Source organism: Watersipora subatra, chromosome 7, assembly GCF_963576615.1.
Source record: "Watersipora subatra chromosome 7, tzWatSuba1.1, whole genome shotgun sequence".
In the NCBI taxonomy this organism is placed as follows: Eukaryota; Metazoa; Bryozoa; class Gymnolaemata; order Cheilostomatida; family Watersiporidae; genus Watersipora; species Watersipora subatra.
The window spans coordinates 4,448,893-4,458,308 of NC_088714.1; the positions used below are offsets into that span (position 1 = coordinate 4,448,893).

At 32.1% G+C, this 9,416-nt stretch overlaps 1 long non-coding RNA gene across 1 annotated transcript; it reads left to right on the forward strand.

Annotated features, from left to right (window-relative positions):
- Positions 1–5,582: 5,582 nt before the first annotated feature.
- Positions 5,583–6,661, forward strand: LOC137399789 (uncharacterized). Its single transcript, XR_010979175.1, has 3 exons — positions 5,583–5,730; positions 5,864–5,958; positions 6,295–6,661. It is a non-coding gene; the product is annotated as an uncharacterized lncRNA (long non-coding RNA).
- Positions 6,662–9,416: the final 2,755 nt, after the last annotated feature.

Consider the following 9,416-nt stretch of genomic DNA (forward strand, 5'->3'; position numbering starts at 1 on the left):
CCTAAATTATGAAATTTTTATGCATTAAAAACAACACGTCATGTGTTAACTGGTAAGTTGTGTGAGTTGATTTACGTATTTGTGAGTACGATAGATTTCCTAGGTGGTTATACTCATCATAAATTCATATAAACAGCATTTGATCATAAAGCGATCTGATGTAGAGGTGACATCATGCTCTCAAAAAGATAACATACTAATCCATCTGACTTTTAACTAAACAATATTTCTAGCCATAACCCCTTTTAATTGTGCTTAATTGGGGCAGATCACGCACCTCTTATTTCTATTTTCATATCATTGATTCAACAATTCTCATGTTTTAATTTACCACTTGATTACCCTGCAGTTTCTCTAGCCATTTGCCTTGACAATTGAGTAAAATCTTAAAGTTTCAAACTCCTGTCAGTAACATATCTCCTCATCAGTATGAATTACTGCGGTTCCTCACTGCGGTTGCTATAAAAAGATTTAACACTAACCTACAAAGTAGATCAGCCTGTAGTTTATCAATAAGTATTTAAAAAGTTCCATAGCTTTTGCGAAAAGTTCATCAGATCGTCAAAGCCATTTCTATTTTTAGGAAAACGAAAGACTTTAAAAATACCATATAGCACAAAGATTACAGAACACAAATAAAGAAAGTCTACACTAAAATGGCTTTTCTATTAGATTTAAAAACATTAGTCGCAAGAAACCAAAAGTTGACAGGCATAAAAAGGTTTTGTATTGCAGGCCATCTGGCAGTTTTACTCCCATATTTTGCAGTAAAGAAAGATTTACCCTGCATTATTTGCACTACTCTTAAAATATTAGTTTTATAACTAATTTTTATACATGAATGAAAAAAACGATCTGAGAGAAAAAAGCCAAACAGTCTTTACTTGTGCATTTGTGTATTTGTGAATACTAGATTACTGTTATTTACATCCAAAAGAGTCAAACTTGTTTTTACGTTTTGTAAAGCTAAATTTTATATCAATGGAAAAGTTGTGAGTGAAATAAATGGGAATCTAGTTGGATACATGTCACTTATGAATGCATGTTGTCTCTTGATTGAACACTAGTTACATGAATTTATAATGACTGCAATCACATAGGAAAGCTAACATACGCACAAATATATAAATCAACTCATATATAATTGAGCACTCAAAATGCGACATACATACGTTTTTCAGCTATAAAACTCTGATTATTCAGTTGTACAAGAAAACAGTTCCTTTTCATGTTTCTATTTATTACGTATTTGTCAATTTTTGTAAAAAATTGTTTATATAGAAACCATTGCAGATAGAAGCCCATTTTAGGCTATTTTCAGCTAAAATATACAGATAGGAACAAGTTGCCTCGTGTCGAGTATACATTTTACCTATGCTTTCAGAGAGTATTTAGTTTTCCATTGTTCAGATCAGTTATATTAACTAGTGTGCTAGTTTCAAGCTGGTGGGTTAAAAAACACTGTAATTAGTTTTATGTCGACTCGCGGAGAATTTTGTAGTTTTTTTACTTAGTAGAATAATTCATTAAGGAAAAGCCATCAGTCAGATCCTTAGTTGCTTTACAAAAATTGTACCCAATAATTTACTCTAGAATGTATAGAGAATGTTTGTAAAAAAAATAAATATTCAGATTTAACTGGCAGTAATAAAATATAGTGTCTAATAAGCAAAACATTCCAGTAATATTATTAGCATATAGCAATTAAAAGCTGAAAGAAGAATATTATTATTCATTTACTAATGTTATGGACATTTAAACCTAATGAATTTGTGGTAGGAGTCTGTAAACTACAAATTAGAAGTTTAAAGGCTGCTAATTAAATCCACAATATATATAGATCAGTAGGAAGTCATGTTTGTTTTCTAAGTACCCTCTAACTACTAGTGGAACTATAAGCTATTTTAACAAGGTGATTTATAAGATCTGGTGAGACGAAAAGAATTTTATCGCATATAAAAAATCATAGCGCCAAGAATCTTGGTGCTCAAGCAAAAACTAATTTTGCCAGGCTTTCCTTTATAGCTATTTGAATAAAACCATTGGCCAATATTATTTACTGTTTTACAGCAGGTGTATATAAGATCAGGTCTATTAGATGTATGTAGTTACTAAATCAGTAATAGCAACAGGTCAATAAACTAAATAAGTAATAGTCAATATCTATTATAGATATTGATGTTATCTCATGAAAACAAGTCTAACTTTTAAGAATTTTTAGTTTGGAAACAAACTAAAATTTTAAAAGTAGTTCCAATAATGGAGTGTAAATCTTTTTTTACTGCAAAATATGGGAGTAAAACTGTCAGAAGGTCTGCAATACAAAACCTTTTTTATGCCTGTTAACTTTTGGTTACTTGCAACTAATGTTTTTAAATCTAATAAAAAAGTTATTTTAGTGTAGACTTTCTTTATTTGTGTTCTGTAATTTTTGTGCTATATGGTATTTTTAAAATCTTTCGCTTTCTCAAAAATGGAAATGGCTTTGACGATCTGATGAACTTTTCAAAAAAGCTATGAAACTTTTTAAATACTTTTTGATAAACTACAGGCTGTTCTTATTTGTAGGTTAGTGTTAAATCTTTCTATAGCAACCGCAGTGAGGAACCGCAGTAATTCATACTGATGAGGAGATTTGTTAGTAACAGAAAGTTGAAATTTTAAGATTTCACTCAATCATCAAGGCAAATGGCCAGAGAAGTTGCAAGGTAATCAAGTGGTAAATTAAAACATGAGAATTGTTGAATCAATGATATGAAAATAGAAATAAGAGGTGCATGATCTGCCCCAATTAAGCAAAATTAAAAGAGGTTATGGCTAGAAATATTGCTCAGTTAAAAATCAGATGGATTAGTATGTTATCTTTTTGAGAGCATGATGTCACCTCTACATCAGATTGCTTCATGATCAAATGTTGTTTATATGAATTTATGATGAGTATAACCACCTAGGAAAACTATCACACTCACAAATATGTAAATCAACTCACACAGCTTACCAGTTAACACATGACATGTTGTTTTTAATGTATAAAACTTTCATAATTTAGGTATACAAGGAAACTGTTACTTCCTTGTTTCCATATAGATATCATCTAATAGATATCTGGTGTTGCTCATCAGGTGTCCTTGTTTAAAACCTCAAACACAGATATGTGAGAGACACACTATGAAACAGATTTGTAGTAAAAAAAACTCTACTTTTAAAAAAAGCTCATGTCTAAACAATTACTCCACTTATTACTATTAGTGTAAAGCTTTTTTGTAGCTTTGACGTTTACTTTATCTTATTTACAATGTATGTTTAGTCATAGAATTACTTTTAACATAAACAAATAAATATATACTGTATGTCACGTCAAACTAAGTAAACTTAATTTATACACTAACAAAATCAATCAGCTCAGCATATACTGTATCAGATCAAGTCGACTGATTTCATATCATAACAAACTCTCCAAGCCTGGCTCTAATAATCTCTAGTAAGCAAATAGTTTAACATCTGTCGTTATTTGTCTGCATGATGACACAAACTTATAGGTATGGCGCCAGTCTACATGTTTACTTTTAGCATAGCACTCAGTTTATTCTGTTAAGTACTCAATTGAATACTCATCTTATTTGAGTTTTCAATTGAGTGTTGCTATAAAATTTTAGTTCTACGGAGGTTGAGTTTTTACACAAATATGCTAATAAGCGTTATTTTTAAATTTCTGAGCAGGTGACTGCTGAAGGGTTATGCGTTCCACTCGAATGACTTTTTGTATAGCGTGTGTTTGAGAGGTGCAATCTTTCGCAATGCATGTTAAGTAGGTACTAACATTTTTAAATTACAAGTGACACCATTGAATCATTTTGGTAACCAAGTTCGTCATGATCAAACATATTTGAGAGATAACTAAACTGTTCTGATTTGACAATAACTTGTTGCTTTCACATTCTGATGTCATTCTATCATTATCACTACATTTCTCAACTGCTGTTTTTATGACATTCAATAGATTTTTATATAACATATTGCAAGAAAATAAGTCATGTAATTGTACCAGATAATGTCTGTTGATGGCTTTATATGGAATAACAGTGCAAAATTAACAGAAAACTAAGGTACTGCAGTTTATAACTTTTACCAGAACTTTTCTCATTTTAAAACAATTTATCTAACTTTAAAACCTATGTTTGATCTTGTAAAGAATGCTGCTTTCTCGTGTATGACATAAATATTTACCCGAGTACTTTGTCGTCATTTAGGCTAGCAACCAAATATGAAACCAAATAATGGCTGATGCAAAAAGCTTCTTAGTTACTGATATATGTATGGCTCTTAATTTTATCTTAAAGTATAACATCAGCCTTCAGTGAACGTTTTCAAAACTGTGCGATTATCTAAAGAAAACTGACTATTTTAATATTCCTACAATATGGGCAGTCAAATTAAATATGTTAATAAAAGCAAAGAAATTCATGAATATTGAAACTCTCAGGGTGTATTATACTCTAGCTACTGCACAGTATGTATCAAAGATAACAATCACACTTATAGATTACAGCAAAAGCGGATATGGTTAACAGCCTAAACAAAGTAAATCAATTTATAAACTAAAATTAACCAAATTATCAAATTTATTAGAGATTTCTGTCAAAAACATTTTATTTGAGCTGGACCTTTTTATAACAATGTTTGGTTGCCATGACTCTCCTAAATTCCAACGAGTCTTTAACACACACTAAAAGTATTTCTAAAATAACTCACAGTACAATGAAATTTGCTTTTAGAGGATTTCCTGCTTTCAGCCTTAAGCTATCTGCTTTTAGAAAAAGAGGTTAAATAAGAAAAATTAATTTATAAATAAAAAAGTAATATATAATAATAAAAAAATGCTATTGTGAGCGCACTGTCTATTTTTTGCTGGTGCTATGTCTAAAAAACTTTCACAGATGTCTGCCCTTTTTATAGTAAATTAAAATCACAGATACGCCACGCCCTAATTTTACATATTTCCACAAAAAAGATTGCAAAGTTGCGCACCGCTAGATTTCACAGACACTTATCGTTTGCTTGTTAAGAGAAGGTTGCTTTGGTGCTTATTGGAATAGACATGGTTGGCTAGTTAATCTCTGTACTAGGCAATATTGCCTCACAAGATCCATACTGATATTTGTCTCAAAAAGTTGTCAAAGATGCGAGCTTCCGGAAAACTGCTTAAAAATTATATTAAAAATGGCACAAACACTAGTTTGGCTGTGATTTATTACTGCTTATCTGTCATTGGTTTAATTGGTCACCAATCAATCGGTTAAATAGCAAGATAAATTTGTATAGACAGTCTGGTTTTTGTTGTTTACGTCAAGCAAGGTGCAGGTTGGATTACAATGGTGTGGTAATTCGGATATACGGGTTGTTAAAGGCAGTATCCATGGTAACTACATTGTTTAGCCAGTGTGTATCAGAGTGGATGGTACAATGAGTAATCAAGCAGTGTCATGCTTCATGAGCATTTAGAGTTACCTTATGTTTCAAGCCTGTTTGTATATAAAGGCATAGCGGAGCATTTTGAACTCAGAATCAAGTCTGATCAGCAACAGCTACAGAACACAGTAACAGTTTTAGTAAACTAAACATTACTAGTTTAATTATGGGTTATCTAGCTAGAGGTTGGGAAATGTCATCTCTACTCTTTGATGAGAATGGCTCCTTTGAATTATCAACTGACTATTTCTATCTTACTAGGTAAGGAAATAAAATGCTCTGAATAGAAATTTATCTAAATTCTCTATCTTTATTGCATATTAATTGTAATTGTCTAAAAGTTTTAAACTCATACACAGAGTAGTAGTCAAAGGTTCTCCATTGCTTATTTCAGTTCTAACAAGCAGAATAAAACAAGGAGGCTACAAACTTTCATACCTGAAGACGCTTTCTCTATTTCATCTCATGTGACAACATCTACCTTAGCAGGTAATTCACTTACTGCATCTTCCTATAATATAAGTGGTTTTGTAAATTAAAAAACAGATATCTTAATTTTGTCTTATTGAGTAAACATTTTACTTAAGTACATCGATCTTTAATACAACCAAATGCATTTGCTGTTCTTGCACATGTGACATTAGTCTCTTTAGAGCACCATTATTTCATGAGCTCAAAACTGATTTAGTTTGTCACTTTAAGCTTTCTTAAAAGTTAAATTTTATGGTTCTAAATTTCTATTATGGAATGGCAATAACCCTTTGCATTTTCTACCATATAATTTTCAAATAAGTTTATTCTATAGCAGCATGTGATTGTTTGTAGGTATGATTTGTGAGAATATCAGAAGTCTATAAAGCTCACCTTGGGATTACACCTCTATCGTACCTCTATAATGGTACCTCTATGGCACCACTAGAAACTCTATATGCATATTCATGAAAGCGCCTCTAACAAATCCTCTCAATGATTATATATTTATTTTATTTATGTAACATCTATGAATAACTTAATTGTGTGAAGCACATTTATGGAATTAATGCTAAGGAAGCTTTAAGGATTATTGGAGACAATCATCGGTGCTGCCCATGTTTCACTGCAAGTAAACTTTGTTTGTTTTGTTTAAGAATTTATGTTTTACCCATTTTAAGATAGTTCAGTATTACGTTTAATAAACATGTGTTGAGCATCAGCTAACCTGTCAGCAACTGTCATGAAATAAGATAGTTCAGTATTCCGTATAATAAACTTGTGTTGAGCATCAGCTAACCTGTCAGCAAGTGTCATATGCAAGCAAATACAAAATTAACTTTTATGACAGCCTTATGTTGAAAATACAAGACTTTAAAATCATCGGAACGAGCAACTAAACATATACCAAATATATTAACTACAGACACATTTTTAAAGAGATATGAGTGTACCACAAGTTTTTATAAAACCCAAAATTTTTGTGTCTTTTCGTTTAAAGCTGGAAACTAACTTAGCATTTTGTTACAGACTGCTACAAAAATAGATGCTGGAAATATTTTCTAAACATATGGTCATAAAAAGAACCCATTGACTGGTCTACTGTATTATATATAAATCATATTACACATTGCAGGAATAATGTTGAATTAGCAGCTCTAGCTTGGCCAAAGCACACTCAGTAACAGATCAACTGCATGTACAACTAAACAGCTCTACAAGCTTTACAGTTTTGAGCTAAATGTACGTCACAGATGGCAAACACAAAAAAACTAACGGTACACAATGATTTAGCATTTTCAACAAATAACCCATCACGCAAGCGTCAATCAAGTTGAGTGTTGAGTTTTTATGCCATTTACAACATCTCAATGTCTGATATCAATATACCAAACTGATTTTTATAGCAGGATTAAACTTCAGTAGTTTGTTTTGGTGTGACACAAAGTCTCGCAATAATGGTGAGCAGTCCATTTGTGTGGGAACCTTCGTTAAAGGAGCCAACGGGTTTCTGAGAGTTCGCTTTTCTCTCAAAGGAGAGTAGAAGACAAAAAGAAACTAAATGCTGTTCCTTCATAAACACACTCAGTGTATCAATGTAAACCTTACCTCTTTATTACGTTAAAGTAGCCATAAATCACACTGCTAATTTTCAATTGCTCTATCTGTTGCATCAATTGTCTTAACTAAACTATCTATTTTTTATGCCTTTGCAATTGTTTAAAGTTTAATTCTCAGTATTTTATTGTATTTGTGTTTACAATATAAGTTTTTGTGATAGTAGTTTTTACTTTTAAAAAGTTTCAAAAAACCATGCTGGCAGATATAGCATGGAAACTGACGCTGGTAGATGAAGCATGTAACTTCACGCTGGTAGAGAAAGCATGCAAAATCACACTGGTAGGTGTAGCATGTAAACTCACACTGATAGATGTAGCATGTAAACTGACACAGGTAGATGTAGTATGTAATCCACATTGGTAAATGTAGTATGTAAACACGCGCCAGTAGATGTAGCATGTAAACACACGCTGGTAGATGCAGCATGTAAACACACACTGGCAGATGCAGCATGTAAGCCCACACATATCGATGTAGCATTTAACCCACACAGGTAAATGCAGCATGTTAACCCATAAATGTCGATGAGGCATGTAAACCCACACAGGGAGATGTAACATGTAAATCCACACAAATAGATGCAGCATGTAAACCCTCACATGTAGATGCAGCATGTAAACCCACAATGGTAGATGTAGCATGTAAACCCACACATGTAGATGCAGCATGTAAACCCATACTGGTAGATATAGCATGTAAACACACGCTGGTAAATGCAGCATGTAAATACATCCTGGTAAATGTAGCATACAAACCCAAACATGTCGATGTAGCATTTAAACCCACACAGGGAGATGTAGCATGTAAACCCACACATTTCGATGTAGCATTTAAACCCACACAGGGAGATGTAGCATGTAAACACGCATTGGTAGATGTAGCATGTAAACCCACACATGTAAATGTAGCGTGTAAAACTGTAGGCGCATAAAGCAGAACCCTTACTCATAAAACAAATGCGTGTTAAAAATATTAAATTATATTGAAAGGACTGTAGAGTCTTCCCCATGGAGGAGCAAAAACCCTCCTCTCCGTGTTCCGGCGATAAGTGTAATCTAGTTTGTTTCAGTTACTACTATTAGCAACCACGTTACGGCTTGCTTAATTTTTTTATGATTGGTTTGCTGTTGTGTATTTTTACAGTAACATCAGTGGTTAATTGTTGCGCTGTTAAACATGTACAAAATTATGATATTCCGTTTGCAAGATGGAAAAGTTTAGTCACACTTCAAACCTCCCAATGATTAAAATATTTTATAGCGGATTATTGTAAAGGCTATTTGGCATTCCTAATCTCCAGTGTCTGTTTATATAAGCTCGTGGTAGCAATCTTTGATGGAAGCACCAACACGGTTAATATATTACATATGTACAAAAATTAAATATTTATAGATGGTTAGTATATTATACATATACACAGATTATATATTCTAAAACACAACAACAAAATATTCTCAGCCTTCTGAACCGATTACACATTAATAAAAAACTTGATGTTTAATTGATTTGTGGCTATTTGTTTGAACCAAAATTGAATAAGAAATATAAAAGTGCAAGTTTCATACCACTATTTTATCAAACAAGACTTCTAAAAAGTTAATTTAGGTGAGTATTAAATAAAAAATGAGCAATAAATCTCAGAGTTTTATCCATAATAACAAAGCAAAGCATAAGTCTGTTAATAATTCAAAGGAGTCACTCTCATCAAAGACGAGAGATGTCATTTCATAACCTTTAGCTAGATAACCCTTATTCAGACTAGTAATGTTTAGTTTACTAAAACTGTTACTGTGTTCTGTAGCTGTTGCTGATCAGACTTGATTCTGAACTTAAATCTCGTTATATATAGTTTAGAT